Raw genomic sequence first — 19,977 nt, 5'->3', positions numbered from 1 at the left:
TCAGTTTTTCCAGAGTGCTGTTTATTTCGGATTGAAGAGAATGATAGGAACGACTGCGAAAAAATATTGTCGTGTCGTCTGCATATGTTACGTATTCTGCGTTGCTACTAATGCACGTAATATCATTTGTGTACAAGTTAAATAATAGGGGACCAAGTATGCTGCCTTGGGGGACACCTGCTTTTATTGGCTGGCAAGAGGATAGAATTTCCTGTATGGAAACGCACTGCATCTGGACCGGGGAGGACTCAAGTTTCCCTCTGCCCTTGTGATTACAGTAGTCATGTACACGGAGGTTGTAGTTACAAAGCTTGTGACACAAAGTGCCTGCACACAATTTCTCCATAGGCCCAACCAAAGGAATGTCGTTCGGCAGCTGACGCTCAACTCTCTACCGAGGCTTGAGAACATAGATGCATGTGAAAAAGGGCATGCCTACGAGCCCATTGTCACACTTGTTGCAAACTGTGCAGCAAACATAATGCTTAACAACTTATGCAAACAAAGGAAAGATCAACTTCATATTATAAAAGAACAAAAGGCAAAAGAAGAAAGCCCAAATCTTTCTTGAAAAGTAGTTTTCCATAACTTTAACTGCCACCGGACATTTAATTACTTTAAATTGCACTGTAGGTATTTTATTGCAGCTTGCGGATGTGATTTCTTTGGCGAACTTCTGCCTGTTGTAGTGCAATGAACCTTCTTTTGTTTCTGGCATGCATGCTTTCTAGCCCAGAGTTTAAATGACAGTTCTTTGTTTTTAATCTGAAATTTTAAAGTATTTTGGCAATTAAGTGTAATGTTCTTTTTTTTTACTGAGCTGTACCTCAGACAGTGCCTGCTGTGGTAGGTGAATGACTTATTTGTCACACCTTTTCTCTGTATGTGCTCTTCTTGTGCAGTGTCTATTATTGTACTATTGTTGCAGTGTCTATTATGTATTATTGTATTAGTGCCTATACTATTGCGCAATGCAGTTTGTGCAGTGTATTCCTTGTGCATTCCTGTACCTGCAGCAGTGAAATAAGCGGTTCTTTGGGTCACTTTTTTATCATAACCTAGTCCACAGTTTAGTCACAAGTGTGTTTAATGTACTGTGGTTTCTTTGCATGTCTTCGACTCTATAAAGTAATATGTGGTGTTTTATGCCATTGAAGGGCGGCCACCTACCCTGAAAAATGGATCAAATAATATTTTCTTCTAACCTACAGTTAAGATGCGAGTATGGTTTTCGTTTTCTACCTCCATGCCCAGCTTTCTGGGACATCTACTACTTGCACCATCTACCGGCAGTGGCGGTGACAGGGAGCGTAACTGAATGGGAAGGGGTACAAAAAAAATCGTAAAACGTGAACAAAAGCACCTACAAAAAATGCTTCGGGGATTTTGTAAGATACACTTAGCTGATGAATGTGCCGAAGTATCAGTCCTGTGCTATTAATACACGAGCTTCCCAGCGCGTTTGAATATTATACGATGCTGCCTACGGTAGGGGGCCAAAGTTTTGGCATTTTTCCAGACTTTGAAACTGTATAGCACCGTAACACGGATAGATATCGAAAATGCTTCCCGGTTTTAGGTATCCAAATATATGGTGTTTAAAATGGTGTGCAACGATCTGGTATAGCTTTGATCAAGATGCTTCCTGAGGCCTTTTAATTGAAACCTGATATTGCCTAAAATATGAAAATGGCGCCCGGTAGCGAACTACGCTGCAGAAATGGTTCGGACTGCTGAAGTTGCGTCCATTTCGACGCTTACCTTTTTATCATGTGACTTTTGCCTTGCAGACAATAACACATGTCATAGCTCGAACCCAGTTTCACGACCGGAGCTTTAAATAAAGAAGGTTGTTACGATGACCATGCGTTAACGCAGATACATAAAGTATTCGCGGCTGTTCATATATGCCTGTCGTGGAGCAACTTTGCAAATTGTCAGCCCTTTGCTATTGTCTAAAAAGTTTATTGGGGCATGTGATCATGATATATTAGGGTATGAGAGCTAGCTCGCCTGAATTTTAGCTCTTCTTGTTACTTTTAAAGAGCGTAGCGGCATTCAAACGGCCGACATCAAAAAGTATTCGCGGATATAAATGTTTAAGTTTATTCTTTTAACACATATTTAAGAAAATTTGATATAGCTTTACCCAGAAACATTCAGAAGCTGTTCAGCTGTTGTCGGGCAGAACACAGAATTTGGAGTCTAGAAGCAAATAGCGTCTAAATAGACGTTCAGGTTGTTACTGTCACGATCACCTGTAATGTTTTCAAATTAGTGACTCTAGCGTTGTCCGAATATGGTGACTCGAGTTTGCACTTCGAGTTATAACCTGGGTTCAGAACCTTTTGTTTTCGTCAGCTAATTTTAATAAATGTGCTAGTTTCTGCAGAAAATATATTAGTATGAATGTATGAATGAAAAATTTCACGCATGATCACTATTCATACTTTTATTGCTCCAGCTATTGGCGACTTTTTTTGTTGTTCTTTCATTCTGACTTCTGTAATATCCATGCATGATGTATTGCCGGGATCCATCCTGTGTAACACAACTGAAAAAATGAGGCTTCGCTTTTGAGGTACGAAAATTCGCTTTTAAAGATACCGCAAGATACCTCCAACTTTTTTCCATGTTTGCAAACAAATTGGTGAATTTAATTGTGTGCACTTCTTTGCTACGAAAAAGCGCTTTTACATGGACGTCATCAAGGAAGCAGTTCATAACGGTATATATAAATGGCAAATATGGTGGCTGTCGCAATTTGCGACGCTGCCAGCCGCTACGCTGCTTCGTCGGCCGATTCTCATGATATCGCAGTTAATTCTCCCGCACCTTCCAGAGTGACATCGCAAGGGGCCGCCAGGTGCAAGAGGGTTAACCACGGATTAACAGGGTTAGTCGCGATGTCATATCAATCGTCTGAAGCGACTGTCTTGAGAGCCTCCTTTGAAGAACGTTTGCATCTGTCCATTGAGGCTTGTCTGTAATCATTTTAAGCAATAAATTTTTCTATTTCACCAGTATAATAGATGAGTTACGTTATCGCAAGCAGCTTGCTTTTAAGATTCATCTTCTTCAAAATGCTATGAAAACGTGTAAAAAATTGACCGCCAATAGCAAGATCAAAGGATGTCAAGGGGTATAAATTAGAGGGGTAAGAAAAATAAAAAACTAAGTGTCCTGCCCACGCCAGTACAAATAATACATTGAGACTTTTAAAAGAATGAAAACTATAAGTGCCCCCCGTTATGACGGCCAATAAAAATCAAGAGAAACAACCCCACAAATACAATCAAAGAGAGAGAGAGAGAGAGAGAGGCGGTTGGGGGGGGGGGGGGTGGCAAAGTCTTGCACAGGGTGCCGGGTTATATAAGGCCGGCTCAGGACCCAGCCGCTGTGCCCACATTTCAGCGTACGCGAAATGCAACAACGCTCCGGCTGTTTACCCCCGGGGGGTCTAATTAGTTCGAAGCGCTCCAGTGCGCTGTCCCTCATAGCCCGTAATGAAACGAATTTGTATTATTTCATTGTAGCTTAATTTTCCCAGTTCCCAGGTTACTCTGCCTGCAGCAGCTTTGATATCTGTGGTCACGTGAAAAACTAATTATACTGCACTGAACAATGCTATCGCTTACTTTCAAAGCAGCAGCGTTTGGTAAATCCAACCAAATACAATTATAATAGAGAGGTAGAGCGCAACAAAAATAACCAGACGCTAAAAACAAATGTATACCAATAAAATAAGTCACGAATTGCATTCTATGTTACAAAGTTAATGAGAATGTCAAATATGCGGGGATGTCATTATAGCACGTAGCGGAAAGCACAATGTCAGCAAATTACCATGAATGAAGGGGAAGCCTTCATGACGATTACACTCATGGGAAGTGATCTGTTACGTTTACAGTAATATTCGAAGCACTGGAGGTTATATTTCTTTTCTCCTTTGCACATTTGGGGAGGAATTCGAGCAAATGTAATAGGTCTATTTTCATGGCGTCGCTGTCAATAAACATGCACTTGTCACACTATCTGATAGCTGGTGCGGAAGGGGTTATAACTTCCCCGCAAAAAGGCAAGGACAAGGGCTATAGTGCCGACATAAAATATTTTATTAAACACTTTTTATACAACACTTGGAAACAAAATGTGTACAGTCAGAATCACATAGTGTCATTACCTTGTGTTCATGTTACATGTACAACCAGAACGATGCACTCCAAACGTAACGAATATGAATATAACTAAACACACTTCACAGCAACATGGCATACAAAAGAAGCAATACTTTGCGAAAAGAATAAAGAACAAGGCAAACTTTTAATCGGTTGCCAAACAAAATGAGTGAGCAGAGAAGGACATACAAATGAACATAAATGATGGCATTGAATGTGCGTAGTACTGCTGTCGTCACTTTTCTCGAGCCTGTTTGTGCGCATTGTGCACTTGATGCCAGTATCATATGATCTACGCCCGATACGCCAAAAAGTTCCCGCAGAACTTAAAGGCGTGTGTGCATGTTCATTTTCAAAGCACCCCCCCCCCCCCCTCAAGTACTTTTTCTAGCTTTACAGATTGCGTTATAAATCGGTTTTCCATGGTTTGTTTGCATAAAAGAATTTTCTTACGCAAAAGACAAGCCAAAAGATCGTTTTAAAAGTGACAACGGCAATACTTACAAAACACACTTATCACATTTTTATTACACCAAAAAATTGCTCAGGGCATATATGGCAGGTAAACAGTCACATAATACAAATACACTATTTTTAGTACACACTGAAAACTCTTTTAGGGGCAGGTTACATAAGGAGTCAGGAACAGTACTCTTCATCTCCAAGCAGTGATGCACTTTCTAAACTATAGGTACAACACAGCACTATAAATATAGGAGGAAGCACGCAAAACTAAAAGGCACATCTCACCACATAACTGTTATCTTCCCCTATGGCTACAATCATTGTTTTTCTCTTTCTTTCCTTACAAGGTTGCGAAGTTTTTCTATTGATTTGACTTTCGTCGACATTCCCATAGCCCGAAGCTCCGTGCGCAATTCCCCTGCATCCCTGTCGTCCACATTTTGTAGACAGTTTCCTTCGCTCACTTTATCTTCTGCACAGCGTAGCCTCTTCGCCCGTGTCTCTTGAATAAGTCCCTCAAACCAATTTTCTTGGTCCCGCTTTTTATACGCACGGCTTAGTCTGATATTATCACTCCCTTCAAGCCTTTTCGCCAGCTTGAGAGTGTCAGCGGCTGCATTCCACTTGTTAGACTTCCCATGGTGTAGATGCTTTAGCACGTCGTTTTTTTTCTCTAACCCTTGGCTTGAAAACGAACCAAGGCACTTGAACCTTTCGTGCTTTGCGGAAGCGTGGTGCGCGAGAATATGAATGTAAGGCGTAACTCTATCGCCACCATAGCCTTTGCAACCTTGGGCTCCTAATTCTAAGAACGTGTGAAAGAATTCTGAGGTTTCTCTTTTTATGCTGCGACCTTTAACATCATTTTCCAGGTGGTACAAAAATTTCCGCATAAGCTTCCAAAGGGGCAAAGTTTTTTCCTTTGTTTGAGGGTGCAATTTCCCGGCCAGTTTTTCAGGCAAAGCCTTCAGCAGGCGCTCACAATCGCCCCCCGATACCGACGTGAATGTTTTTCCCTTGTTTCCTTCATTGGCTTCCCAGATGTGAAATTTAATCCCACAGTTTTTTATGGCGTCAACGATGTCCTGAACATGTATGGTCATACAACGTGGGTTGCGGACTTTTTCACGGTAATCTCTGTCTTCTGCTTCTGAAAGCAATCCATCTACAAGGCGCATAACTATTCTTAACTTCATGTGCAATACATCAGGAATTATTAAATCAGAGTCGAAGTTAAACAATGGCACGATTTTCATCCCGTTCACCTCTGCGCAGCAATCAGTTTTCATGTTCTCAAGATTGCGGATCAAAGGAGGCTCATTAAAGCTCCTGTTACTTGTCAGAACTGAGAACCTTGTCTGTGGGTTTGCTCGACAAAATGGACAAGGATAGTGTGATGCAGCAGACTGCAGACCCTGAACAACAAGCAAAAATTTTAAATCTGACCCTAGACAGATGCGAATCGGAATCTCGTGGTCCCCTACAGATATGCTACCCCTTTGTGCGACAACATTAATTTCTTTTATCAAATCCCGAAAAGCCTCTCTTATTTCAAAATAACCCTCCGAGATCTCCGCCACACCGAGAAGGCGATGAAGGTTATGGCTCTGTAGCTGCCGCATTTTGCAAATGATGACGAATGATAATGTTGTCCAGGTCGTGCGTCTACTCACAACGTAGCCATCACCCTCTATTTTTACAAGGAGTGCCTCGGTGGAGATCTCTGTCACACTTATGCCTACATCTTTAGCTAGCTCTTGCGCAGCTAACGCCAAGTCTTCCTCAAATGAAACCTGAGCGCCAGGTGAGGTACCTGGTGTCTTGAAGACAGTTATCCTGCTATCTAGGTGCTCTCTGTAAGAATTTATTAGCCTTATGGTAGGCAGATTAGGGACGCTCGCGGAGAGGTGCTCCCAGAAAACGTTACTGACAAAATGTACGTCCAAGAGGGCTGCAACTTCTCGCAAGCTTTGTTTGTTTGGAGAAAAAAGGGCATTATAGTTAACTTGACCATTGCTGCAGAAACCTCTTATTACACCGCAATTACAAATAATTTCTCCATTTTCCGTGAATGTTACTTTATGCAGCAGGCCTTTTAAGTCAGTTACGAGAAGCTGGCATACATCCAAACAGTAGCTCTCCAGTACTGCGTCAAGTGCTTGCGCGATGGAATCTCCAGCGGCATTAAGCTTCCTTCGGTCGGTTTTTTTGAACCCTCGCTGACCATTATTCCTTTGTTCAGTAGCATTGTAGTTTTTTCGGATTTCAGCTTTTCATTCTCCTGCTCTAGGTTACGAAGCTTAGCCTTATAAGAAGAGACGGTGTCTCTCAGCTCATTTATGGCCTTTTCTGAAACTGTTCCTCCTCTTTCGTGTTCTTTTTGCAGAGCAGAAATTATGATGTTCTCTATGGATTCTCCGGTATTCGTTTCAGGTGGGCTAGATTGAGACTCGAAGTGAATCATTATGAACCTTGTATTTTTTAAGAAGGACGATTTCGCACGGCCTTTCAAATTCCTGTAGCGCCTATCCGTAATATTTCACAGTGACGTAAACCGGTCTTCAAAATATTTACCCATAATGGGAAGCCTTACATTCGGGGGCAAAAATGATTGCACAGCTTCAAAGTATGCCTTTCGAAGAAGGTCTTTGTTGTGTCTTGTCTTTATAGCCGTCTCATTGGTCAGCGTGAATGTGACACTGCAACTGTCAAAGGTAGCAGACAAGATTATATGGTTATCTGGCGTGGCCGTTTCGTGGAGCTATAAACAACAAACTAAATAAAAACTAGAAAATTTGACGAACAAGAAGTAGTAGCAGTGGAGTAGAGACAGTCACACTCAGTGAGCTAAACAGGTGACAGTTTGTAAAAAACAAGCCAAAATAACGCGAAAACAAAACAAATAGAACAAAAGTAGAACTCCATGGGAATAAAAACTTATCACTGTATTACGATGCGCCAGCAATGATCTTTGTCACGATAAAAACCTGCAAGGTCTCCCGAGGAAATCCGCAAGGAAGCCTCTTGCAGGACTTCTGAAGTGTCACCCCACCCTTAATTCTGATTGGAAACTCAATCGCCACCGTGTTCCCAAGTTTCGTTTCCCGTATCGACCATGCAGACGGAAGTTGAAGCCTGGAGAAGTCTTGTTCCTCACAGAGTAGTCATTTTTTTTTCTAATGGTTAGCCTTTCTCGTGAAAAGCCCATCGATAAATGTCCTGGTCAAGTTTCACCTTCAGGAGACCGCTTGATCGACGGCAGTTGGACAGCTCTTTTTGAATTTCGTACACGATCTCTTCAGGGGCAGACTGGAGGCGTCGATTCGATGGTTTCCTTGGAAATGTGAACTCGCACAGACAGGGCTCGTTGAGATTCCTCTTAGGCTCCAGGGTACAATGCCATTCGGAGTACCCTTTCCAATGGATCAGGCATCCTTTGCGCTCATTGAAAGACAAATTGGGACATTTTGTCAATACTTTAGGAAACGATTTCATTTATCTGAAAATAGCGGGAGGTGGGGGGGGGGGGGGGGGGGGGTGAAACCAAAAGTAGGGAAACTGAAACTGAGTCTCAGGATTTTATTTTTTGTGGTACTTATTAGGTTTATAAGATCCGAAAGCGCACGTGCACCTTATTACGATTAAAACTGGCATGTTATCTCTATGAAACAAAAAAATGCTGCTGCTAATATGAAGGCGGCAGAGCGTCATCACGACAAACGCTAATACAAATCGTCCTTGGCAATCGCGAGAAAGGCTAATACCTGTGCTACACAGGCACGTTCGAATGACACCTGAGTCGAATGACAGTCGCAACTTGGAATGGCATTCGGACTCGACGGACATCCGCGGCGCTACACGACACTTTCCAAACACATTTCAAATTTCCTCAGCTCGTTTTCAGTGTACGACGACGACGGTGGCGGTGGTCACACTAGTGCGACAACGACACTATCATGGTCAACAGCAGCGTATATGACTGTAGTGGGACAAGTTTTTGAGGCCAACGACACCGACGAATCCGACCAGCGGACTGTCAGTCTTCATGTCCTCGGCAGGCCGGCGGCTGAGCGAAAACACGCTGATGAGGCGACGGTGTGAATATATTCGCCCTTCTACATTATCCATATTGTTAATAAACGAAAGGAACGGGTATATTTCACATGTGCACACTCGAACACTCACCAGCTATAAGCGCTTGCCAAATTAATTTTAATCGACGGCGACTCCCTTCCCTTCCGCGACGACTAGGCCTAGCGAGTCCGCAGGGTTACGTCTTCGAATTCGGCGGTTGTGAAGAGCGAATTCACAAGTTTGAGCGAACGTAAATGATCGACCAGTGTAGTTTTGACAACAGTGACCTCAAATCAACTATTGCTCACATCGCAGGGCGCGCATACGATGAAGGGGAAGCGCCGGTGTGACCCACACCGCCGAGCACTGCTTTACGACCACCAGCAGTCGTCGCCGTTGCTATTTCGTGGATAACAAGTTATGCCTTTTGAATTACCGCGAACGGTCCCCAATCATACTTCTGAATAAAGCAGTTTAAAATAAACTACTCATCGCGTCGCACGAAGTCGGGACCATTAGCGACAAGCGCCGATCGTACACGATGTCAGTAGCCCAGCTGTCAAGTGTTTCTCAGGCGAGCGATCGTATCGGCGCTTCCTCCCACAGATCGTCGCACTGCCTTAACAAGCCACGGGTACAACCAGTACAAAAAAGATGAGATTATTTAATAGAACTAAAGCGCAGAATGTGTTTAAGTCATGCAAACGAGCGCTAGCTGTTCGTACGCAGCGATGTAAACAGTAGTATATGCGCGAAGGCGTCCTCATCGGCACACTGCTGGGGAAATTTCATGCTCACGCGGTAAATGTTCTTTGGTGCACTGTTCTCTTCAAGCACTTCCGTAGACAGAACGCGAGCTATTTGCTAAGCAAAGAGCAGGAAAAAGCGAGCAGCAGTTATCAAAATGAGCAGCAACAGAGCCGAAAGCACTCGCGCGGCTGTGGGCGGGGCGAAGCGATGACGGCGGCAACGCCTATTGGTCGGTTCGGGCTGCGTTCGCGTTTTGACGGCATTCCAAAATCTGGAATGTCTCCGCCGAGCTCCGTCGACTCGAATGTCATCCGAACCGAATGCCGTTGAGAAACTTCATGTAGCAGCGTAAGTTCGGCAGTCGAGTCGAATGACATTAGGTTGTAAGGCATTCGAAGCGCCCGTGTAGCAGGGGTATAATACTAAATTCGGTATACTATGGTCGGTGCAACTTACTAATATCAAATACTAAATTGAGCAACTATTTGCCGGCACGCAATACTACGCAAAAATGTTGTGACCCATAACAGAAGCTCAACAAGCATTTTTATAACAACATTACAGAAAACGATATGTACATGAACTTGTACATTTTTGTGAATGATACGATGTTGCCTTGCTCGGGACTAGTCCGGTGCAAAGTGGAGCAAGTGCATTTGAAAATGGGAATGCAGTTTGCACCTCGTTCCTAAACCGGGTGAAAACAGTCACAACTATTAGACTAAATGATGCGTGAGCGGAGTCAATATAAGTGACCCTCAATGTTGTTTTATTCCCTACCATATGCATACTGTCTTTAACAAGTCTGTGTGTTTGGTGATAGATGAATCATCCACAATTAAAGCAGATAACCTTATACAATGCGTAATTATTTTTTGTTCTTGCGTTGTCGTTATTTTAAATGGAGCGAGTTTTCCAGAGGACCTTTTTAACAATCTCTCAAAGACCATCACTTAGGTTTCAAACTTAGTGCTGCAGATGGAATAAATGCACTTTATTTTTCTGATGAAGTATATGGCTGCACATACCAAAATCAAACCACAGGTAATGACTAAATGTACCCAGCAGTGCGTTACAAATATAAAAAAAGGTTTTAATGTTACAATATTTAAACAAAAAAGTTTAAAACTTACCGTTTTCGCGATGACTCTCTCGACGGAGTGGTACATCAGTTGCTTCTGGCAGAAAGGTGAGGCTGCAGTTGCTGGGTGTGGACGAATGGTGTTCAGCATCTCGATGGTACTGTATTTATAGTACGCCAGCGAACAACCTATCATAAAAACAGCGGCAAGGATTCGGGATCACGTGCAAGGCTCACGTGCTTTCCCTTTTGTCCCAAGACGCCTCTCGGAAACTAAACATGGCGAAAGAATGGACCATTTGCGGAAAAGCGAGCGCCTCCTGTCGTGAAAACGGGGAAGCTCCACCGGCACTTTTGGTTGGAAAGGGGCTCTTTGAGCAAGCATGTTAGAGGCAGCGTTCGGCAGTTGGCGTGCACTTGTTTTGTTGTTTTAGTGCAGTTTATTTGCCGGAAACGTGCGTTTGCCAGCCAAAGACGATGATAGAGGAGGAAAACATCCCATTTCCGTTTCAAGAAACGGGGTGGACCCGCCTCGGTGGCTCAGTGGTTAAGGCGCTCGGCTACTGATCCTGAGTTCCCGGGTTCGAATCCGACCGCGACGGCTGCGTTTTTATGGAGGAAAAACGCTAAGCGCCCGTGTGCTCTGCGATGTCAGTGCAAGTTAAAGATCACCAGGTGGTCGAAATTATTCCGGAGCCCTCCACTACGGCACCTATTTATTCCTTTCTTCTTTCACTCCCTCCTTTATCCCTTCACTTACGGCGCGGTTCAGGTGTCCAACGATATATGAGACAGATAATACGCTATTTCATTTCCCCCAAAACCAACTTTTTATTATTATTAAACGGGGTGGAGCGAAGATTTTTCACGTTGTAGCGTGAGAAACGAGCACGTGTGGCAGTACCTGAACTCCGCTACCTCAACTGTTCGCCAGGCTCATCGCGGCTGGTCCTTCAAGGAGGAAGGTTACGTAAAAAACTTGAAGGTGAACCTTGAAACAGCTGACGATGAACTAGGCCTGATGAGAGCGGCGTGCGCACCGTCTATGAAGACCGGTGTTTACGTGACAACGACATGGTTCGTCGTTGGTACGGGCCACATCGTTGGAGCGCACTGCGATTGTGTTGCTGGGTGCGATATTTTATTTATAAACGTGTGTCTCTCTAGTGCGGATACCGAATGACTAAATGAAAATGTGCATGAATGTGCGCCTATGCGCGAGCGAGTTTAACAGTATAATGGTGTACAGTTCTAACGCGCACAGGTGTTTATGTTTACGCTTTCTTTATAAGGCAGGAGTTTTTGCTAAATTCGTACAACACCTTTTGCCGCTGGGCACACTTTACTGATTAGTAAACGACCCGTTGTACTATCTCGTATACTGCTCGTGCTGATACTGCCCGTTGCGCGCTAACGGGCCGCAGGAGAGAATGCGCGGATGTACGCGAGGTTGCGCCGTTGCGCTCTCCCGTGCTCCCGCTGTTCAGATAGCAGAGCTTGACATTGTAGCATCTATGGTCAGTGTTTATACTAGTATATCTCATGCGGTGTTTACCCAATACGCGCGTGCGTTGATGTCAAAACTCTTCTGGAATGACCGCGCTGTGTGCACTTGGCAGCAAGCGCGAAATATAGCAGGAGCACCACTTTCGGAACGTGCTGGATGCGCGCTTTACTGGCCTCATCAACGGCTTCGTCTTTTGCGCCTTGTATCTTGTCGCGGCCTTTATTACGTGCAAGTCTCGCTGCTGCAAAACGCGTGCTGAATTTAGAAAGAAACGCGTAGCAGTTACATGGCTGGCCTGAGATTTTGTGCGCAACAGTGAATATTGCGTTTCTTTGCTCTTGTAGACTCAGCGAAACCTGCCAACATGTGGCAGGGCTGCTGTTCAGTGCGGCTGCGAGGGCAGAAGATGCACCGTCTTACACGGATGTACTTTGCAAGTGGATAGTCCCTGCTGAAGGTATAGCACACATTCCACCTACTCACATATCCAATAATGCTACGTTGCCGTTCTTGCTGTACACTAAGAGCCTTGTGTTTCAACTAGGTTCGTAGCTATAAAGTTCTTAGTGCATGCATATTATGATCACGATAAATATCTATGGCACAAGGGCAGCTTGGCTAAACTGTGCGCATAAATTGGTTAACTCAATGTAGGGTCAAAGACCAGTTTTAGATGCTTTCTCCCCGGAAAAACTAAGCACCAGAAAAGGGGGGGGGGGGGGTAACTTGGTCGCATTCATGCACGAATGGCAACATCGGAGATTGAACCCCAAGGTGTTCCGTATATAAGGTGGATGCGGAAACCAATAGGCCACTGCTACAAAGCACATTGTTTCATGAGTTCACATGTCATTGTTTCCTTCACAAAATGTGCAACTGCACAGTTGCATGATTATTTATACAGTCATGTCAATTTATTCAACAGTGTTACATTGTTTACTCAATAAAAAACATAGCGGAAATAATAAACTCGAGTTTCTCATGTATTGAACAGCCATGTTTATAGTTAATTTTGTTGCACAACTGAAGCAGCCTATTTTTCCTTCACTTGCAGCAAAAAGGGCAGCTCCAAGGAAGCCCTTGGTCGAAATCAAATTCCAAAAGTACTGTGTCAACAAGCCTCCACGTGGGAAGCGGAAACGCCATTATGGCCCCTGCCCCATTACACCACTCCCTACTTCCCACGACATTGAGTAATTGAGAAAAAAACTAGCATCCGCCGGTCCAGACCTGCAAGCACTCCGGTACTTGTGTCCCACCGACCAAGCCAAGACAAGGCCACCATGCAACAAAAAGGCTATAGAAGACAGCGACGACCTCTGGAGCGAGCCTTCAGCGACTGAGGTGCAGTCATATATGCAGACACTCAAGCCACTAAGCCGAGAAGAGAGGCATGATATATGCAAAGAAACGGTCGCCAAGCAGCCAACAAGAAGTGGCATGCAGCTAGGGTTGTCCGGCTAACAGCATCACTCTTTAAGATGATCTGCCGTTGTACCAAGCCAGATGGTTTACTAAAGGGACTACTGTACCCTTGTAATAGAGCCACGTCTGAAGCGATTGCATATGACAAAGAGCACGAGGCAGATGCTGTAGAAGCCTATGTAAAGCTGCAGCACGCTAAAGATTTGAGTGTAGCAGTGCAGGAAACTGGCCTTCATGTCCATAACCAGTATCCCTTCATAGCTGCCTCACCAGACAGGATTGTTGTTTTAGATGGAGAAGAAGGCCTACTTGAGGTTAAATGCCGCTTCTCCAAAAAAGGTGTGGCATGCGAAGAAGCCTGCCTAGACAAAAACTTCTGCTGCAGGCTAAGTGAAGACGGTGTGGAGCTGAACCGGGACCAAGCCTACTTTTACCAAATTCAAGGCCAGATGGCAGTTACGGGCCATAACTGGTGCGACCTTGTCATCTGGACCGAGGGAGACACGCCAGAAGACCCGCCATACCTCTATGTAGAGAGAATAAAGTTCAATGAAGAATTTTGGAATCGGGAGCTACTGCCAAGACTCCTGCACTTCAGCAAGCATGCACTGATACCAGAGATTCTGACAAGGAGAGTCAAAAGGCTTGGACGACTGTACACGTCCGGCACGTATGTGTCGCACAGCAAATTCATAGAGGGGCATTACGTGTGCATACCTCTTGGAGGTCTGCGTATAAAAATAAATAAATTAAAGTAGCACACCAGACTACCTATCATCATTCTCATCTAGGGCACAAGAATTTCATCTTGTGTTTTTTTATTTTTCAGTCTCAAGAGTTGCAATATAGAACTGTCAAAATGTCTCCTCACAATCGTGGCACAAGCATATGTCCAAGCATACTTTTCGAACTCGAGCCTTCACTCCAGCCTTCATTTTCAACTGTTCTGACCTTTTACGTTTTCTGCTAATCTGGAAACTTCTAGCTGTAAAATATTGGGTAGTTCACTTTATCTCAATGTTTGTGACGCATCTAATTATTCTGAACTTCCTACTGTACTGACTCCCCACATGCTTTGCTTTATTTTTCAGTCTCAAGAGTTGCAATATAGAACTGTCAAAATGTCTCCTCACAATCGTGGCACAAGCATATGTCCAAGCATACTTTTCGAACTCCAGCCTTCACTCCAGCCTTCATTTTCAACTGTTCTGACTTTTTACGTTTTCTGCTAATCTGGAAACTTCTAGCTGTAAAATATTGGGTAGTTCACTTTATCTCAATGTTTGTGACGCATCTTATTATTCTGAACTTCCTACCGTACTGACTCCCCACATGCTTTGGTCTAAGTGGAGACCAGCAGTTTTGTAAACAAATAACAAAACTTAATGTTTTCAGCACTTTATATGCGTTTTTTGATGAAAGAATCTGGCAGGTTAATGCGGCAGTGTTAAGGAGCTCGTGTCGCAGAACAGCCGGGGCCAGCTTTGCAACACGATAACTTCCAAATAAAAAAGAAATTGTGGAGATACGAGGAATCGAATCCACGTCCTTCAGATTGTGAGGCGAGCACGCACAGAACACTACGTAGGCTCATTGGTTCGAACTGAATAAAAGGGGGCGTAGTGAATGCGTTGTAGTCTGTGACTTCGTGAAAAGTCTGTGTACTGGTGCATACATAAGTAATTCCCTGGCAGCGCTGCAACATGCTGTCGCATTCCACAATTAAAGGCTAAGCTTAGGCGTCCCACAATTTTTTTGTTCCCAAATATAGTCGGGAACAGTGTAGCAAAGGTAGACTGCTTGTTACATTACATTTTAAGACTGAAGGTATGGTATGTGGGGTTTGAAGTGGCGTATAGATGAGAGATGTATTGAAAAGCATGAGATTAATTTCAACAGCATCGGGGTTCTCGAACGTAACGTCATGCAGCACAACGGTGATTACAGTACGCGTATAAATGCAAGGTAGATTGAAAAAAATTTAACCGTAACGGTTTCCCCGGTTATATCAATTTTAGCCAAACTGGCAGAAACCATGCTGCATTCCAACAGCAGACAAATTTTTATTGTTGCATCACCTGCAGCTACCAAAGCATTGTTCCCTAACTTTGTCAGATCAGTGGTAGAGAGAGGGCAGGCAGAAAGCTTCTTGACACTCGCAAAGTCAACAACCGAGGGGAAAACTTCAGGGTGCTTGCCAACGTTTCGACAAGAGGAGGCAAGTCGTCATGTCGAAACTTTGGTAAGCAGCCCGAGGCTTCCACCTCCCTTGTTCCTTTGTCAGCTCTAGCCGATTATATCCTTCATATTTCAAAATGCCCTCCTTCAGCAAACAGACAACTCGTGCCCATATCAAACTGTCTCTCTTATCAACGGTAGCCTGAAATTGCTTAAGAGGCAGCAAACTTCAAAAACCTGCTCAACGATATCAATCATTGAGATTGGAAAGGGCCTGTCTAATATATGAAATCCTTTGACTCTTGAAATGGCTCTTTCAACGTGCACTCTTGCAGAAGCTATGCGCCTAGTTTCATCTACTGCTTTTGCAGGTATCTGTTAATGGTGCGACTCCCGAAATGGAGACCGATAAACTTTTATACCTGGTGGCAAGTATGGGAACGTAAAGCCTTTGTCCACCATTGTAGCGTCACCTGCATCCAGCTTGTCAAGAAGGCCACTGGTTTCCAGAATAGCTTTATCGGAGCTAGAACCCCCCCATAGACGCGACACATGTGAGATGTACCCATCTGGTGTACAGCCAATAAGCACCTTATAGGTGTTGTAGTGTTTGTAGGGAGAGAAAGTTTGGCGTTGTGCATTCATTGCTGAGGGCCGCTGCATTCTCACCTCCGTGGCATCAAGGACAAGACGGTGTCGGGAAAATCGTGGAAGGAGTTAGGTAGGTGGGGTCCTATATCTTCTCGAGTTGGGAAGGTTGCCAGGTGCCTAAGTTCTCGTTGTAAAAAGTTGATCCACGTGGTGAAAGTGCGGCTAACTTGGCTTTCAGATATCAGGAAATTCCGAGCCAGCTCTTGGCCTTGCATACCTGTCCTGAGCCGTACTAACACCATCAAACACTCTTGACCCAAATAACCTTGTTTTCGATTGCCCCAGGGGTCATCCTTCTCCTTCTTATCAGAGCCCCAGTACATCATTTCCCTAGCACGCGGTGCAAAGTATTCTAGTAAAGTGTGAAAAACTTCGACATTTGGCAGCCCATTATAATACATGCACTTCTTCGGAGTGTCAAGCATACTCAAGGAGAGAAAACTTGACATGGCTGCATCCAGCCGAATCTCGAGCTACGAATTTTCATTCTGCAATCGGAGAATCAGCTTCTGTGACTCTCTTATTGTCTGCTCCAAGTCTTTCACCCTGTTAAGAGCGCAGACTTTACAACAGCAATCTGGCCAGGTGTGCTCCTTGATACCTGCAAGCAGCACAGAAAAAAAGCGCACCTAAAGCACTTTAGAGCTTCCTCTGCAAGCACACTAGAACACACTCTCTAACAAAAGAGCTCTATAATTAATCTCTAGTTGATGAGTTTCTCGCAGCAGAAGCAGGCCATCTGCAACAAGCAGCCGCAGCGTTTGCACCATGGTGTGAGCAAAAGCTCAGAAAAAGCATTTCAATCTGCAAAGAGCATGCAAACACCATTTTCAGGCTGCTGCAACTCTACTGTGTCCTCCTGAGCCGTTGTGACGTCCCGAGGAGAACTTGTGGGCCCGTCAGGATTTTCTGCGAGCAACACAATGGCTAGCACTCAGAATCTGGAAAAACCTAGGTGGCTTCTCGGTCCAGCACAGACCCACAAGAACAGCAACGGCTGATCAAACATGTGCAAACTCACGATTTGCAGGCAACTGTAGTGCCACTGAGTCCTCATCTACTCTGTTATCCTGTGCCGCAATTGTGTTCATGTCAAGATTCCCTGCAAGCAACAACAGCTGGCACTCAGAAGCTGGAGAAACCCTTCGTGCATAACATTGACTGTGCTATGTGAGTATACTGCAGCAGAAGCAAGGCCAGGTGCAACAAGCAGCTACAGTGTTCACAAAACAATATGGGCAAAAGCTTAGAGCATTACAGTCTGCAAAGAAATGCAAGCTCACCATTAGCAGGCTGCTGAAACTCTGCCATATCATCAGGAGCAGCTACACGTCTTTTTGCAGCACGCGCTGGCGTTTCAAGTTCCCCTACAACCATAAAACAGCGGTTATGCAGTAAACATACTGCTCAATACAAGCAATGAGGGTGAGACATTTACAGCAGCCACATATTGTAGGTCAGAGAAATGCAGTGAAAATATTTTCAATCAAGGCATTGCATTGGCGTTCACAATTTTGAAAATGTCCAACTTCGTAATCTAAAAGCGCTTCATAAACGCGGGTATCATTGGCAATATTTATCGACTGGGTAATAAATCTACACGCGGTATTTGCGCGGCTTTCGCCGGGCGGGTTCTCTAAACCACGCAACAGGGGACGGCCGCACTACGCTAGCCACTGCATATCACAACGACAAGCGTTTACAGGCCCATCCCACTGACGATGAAAGCGACCACAAAATAAGAGACGCGAACAATGCATTACATGTGCTCCCCAGTTCTGCGGTGGTACTTCTAGACCCCGCGAGAAATCAACAGAAAAAGTAGCGCTTACCTTTATGTCGTTTCAGCCATCGGCTATGACGAAGCACAGCAGCATCACCGGGACTCCTAACGTAGTTGAACACACTTGGAACGAAGTCAGGATGGTTCTCGAATTTTGACGGCCGCCCTGCATTGAACGTTGTTTCTAATCGTACAAACCTATACATAAGCGTTTAAAAGTGCCGTACCTGTTATAAAATGCGAGCTGCAGATCCGAGAATGTTCGTTCGGCTGCCATGGCGAGCCATCTGCATTCTTTCTTCTCACAGCCGTTATCCACGCCGCTCTCTTTAAGGCGCGGAGCCTCACGCACGGGAACGTGAAGAACTTTGTGCTTCCTTTCTCAATGAAGTAATTTGTGCAACCGTAGGCCACGCTGTGGCCTGGCATTTTTATAGACGCGGCAAAAGCGAGGCAAGGAGCTCACATTAGTCGCCGCACTACAGCGTAGGACTGCACGGCCGGCTCGTGCTTTCCAACCAAAACCAAATCGTCTATAGAGGGCGCTGGCTGCGCCGTCGCCGCGCATGCGCATAAAGTTTTTCCGCAAATGGTCCACTCCTTTTTTTTGGAATTTTGCTTTACCTTCCGACGAATCCGGTTGTGTAAACCAAAGCATTGTCACTTTCTTTACAACGGAGAGAGACCTATCCCTGGGGTAAACAGCGTGACGTCAAAAGGGAAAGGCCCGATGAGCAGAATCGTAGTTTTTCATCTAAACTGGCTTTGCACGTGACGAGCGCCTGCTACCCATCCATGTCAAAAGGCGCATTCCAGCCGCCTGAGTCGAAGCGACAAAGGCGGCTACGGTAAAAGCCAAATACCTATGTGTCCCCCTCATTCCCAGCCCATGTTCCTTCAGCTGGTTGCCGACGCTATTTATCGCTCGCCATTTTTTTTCTACTTTATTGCCGTGCTCCCTGTTTTCCTCTTTTTTTTATTTTGGTGCGTCTCTGTCCGGAACTCTGTCAGGCGCGGCAGTCCTATACCAGTACTGTCGAATGTGGGCGAGTAATTCTCACTATGCAAGCGGCTTTGCCTCCCCAAATCTCTCGCGGAGCACAGAAGAATGCAGCTGGTCGGCCCGACGATTAAGTATCGCTGTTTAGTTATTGCGGCGATAAATTCATCCCCATGGCATAAAGTGGAGATGTGCTAACACCGGCGCATTTCGCGAGAGACTTTGGGAATTGGATCTTTTTAAAGACTTTGTATCTATTAAAGAATTTTGAAGACTTGGTTCACTTTCGATGTTTACAGCCTTCAATTTATAGTTCAATAATAGTCTTTTAAATGAACTTTATCACGGACATAATGTCCGCCTTGGCGCACAATCCACCTGCACGGACCACGACGATGCATCTTTTACGGCTTTTAAAAGAAAAATCTGTATACATTAGAAAAAAAAAGCACGCGCTATTTGCTGCAGCCAACACGATATTAATGAACGACCGTCACGTCCGCAGCTTGGCAGCGTTGATAACAAGGCACAAAACAAAGAAAAAATTCAATATACACGCAAAAAATTTTGAAAAGAGTATGATACAAGCAAGAACGCGAATTCAGCTTCTCATAACGAGATGAAGGGTAAATGCTTACTCATGTATTCTCTCTAGTGAGGCTATCTGTTTAGTTATTTTTTTGTTAAAAGATATCAAGAGTGAGTTAAGAACGAATTCTTCTCACAAGCGAGACACTATCCTAAAATCGGGTCGCAAACACTCACTGATAGCAGTGCATTGACAAGGAATCGCCGTTCGAAGTCTTTACTTTATTGTTATGGTGTCGCCGCCGGCAACTAATACAGCAAACTGTATCATCACTTTTGCAGGAGCATAATAGTATG

General features: G+C 44.5%; 2 pseudogenes; one reads left to right on the top strand and one right to left on the bottom strand.

Annotated features, from left to right (window-relative positions):
- Nucleotides 1–11,025: 11,025 nt before the first annotated feature.
- Nucleotides 11,026–14,238, top strand: LOC144097260 (uncharacterized; annotated as a pseudogene).
- Nucleotides 14,239–15,832: 1,594 nt separating this feature from the next.
- Nucleotides 15,833–18,521, bottom strand: LOC144097842 (uncharacterized; annotated as a pseudogene).
- Between the last annotated feature and the right edge of the window lie 1,456 nt (nucleotides 18,522–19,977).

The sequence above is a fragment of the Amblyomma americanum genome, chromosome 7, assembly GCF_052857255.1.
Source record: "Amblyomma americanum isolate KBUSLIRL-KWMA chromosome 7, ASM5285725v1, whole genome shotgun sequence".
Taxonomy (NCBI): Eukaryota; Metazoa; Arthropoda; class Arachnida; order Ixodida; family Ixodidae; genus Amblyomma; species Amblyomma americanum.
Note: the sequence above shows the minus strand (reverse complement) of the source record. Positions and strands in the feature narration are given on the sequence as shown.